Source organism: Rhagoletis pomonella, unplaced genomic scaffold (genome assembly GCF_013731165.1).
Source record: "Rhagoletis pomonella isolate Grant_MI unplaced genomic scaffold, Rhpom_1.0 Rhpom_scaffold_00002, whole genome shotgun sequence".
Taxonomy (NCBI): Eukaryota; Metazoa; Arthropoda; class Insecta; order Diptera; family Tephritidae; genus Rhagoletis; species Rhagoletis pomonella.
Window position 1 is genome coordinate 67908435 of NW_023458556.1, and position 812 is coordinate 67909246.

Below are 812 nucleotides of genomic sequence, written 5' to 3' on the forward strand. Positions count from 1 at the left end.
TCTGCCACAATTTGTAAAGGGATGCCATGTATAGAAAATCCGACTATGAGTTTATCAGTTATAGCCTTTGCTGTTTTTCTCGTCAGTGGAATAATGTCTAAATATTTGGAAAAATAGTCTCCTATTATCAAAAAATCTTTACCTGCAACTGTCATAACATCCATTCCTAACTTTTCATATGGTCCACTTGGAATGGAGTCATTCAGAAGAGGCTCTTTTCTGTTTGCGGATTTATATTTTTGGCAAATGCTACATTTGTTAACCAAGGACTCTATGTCCTCAGTCATACCCGGCCAATATACTAGTTGTTTTGCTCTGTTGTTTGTTTTTTCCATGCCGAGATGAGACTTATGAAGCTGTAAGAGAACATTTTGCCTAAGAGAGTGTGGAACAAAAATTCTGTCATCAAAAAATACTATACCATCTTCCAATATAAGGCTCATTCTATTTTTCCAGAGAAAAGTTATTTCTGGATTAAGTTTCATTTTGTGGTTGGGCCAACCGCTTTTTAGATATTCTCCTATTATATTCAAAACTTTGTCTTTCTTTGTTTCTTCTTGAATTTTAACCTTTCTCTCTTCGCTCACGTTAATGGAATGTACCTCTCTCATTTATTCCTTCAATTTCATCTCCTGGTTCATTTTGTTGTGAATAACTTCGAGAAAGCCAATCAGCTAAGTATAAATATTTGCCTGGTAGGTAATTAAAGTTCAAATTGTGTTTTTCTAATTTTAGTTTCATTCTTTGCAACTTAGCTGATGGTATTTTTTGAATAATCCTTTTTCATAATTCCTAACAATGGCTTATGGTCA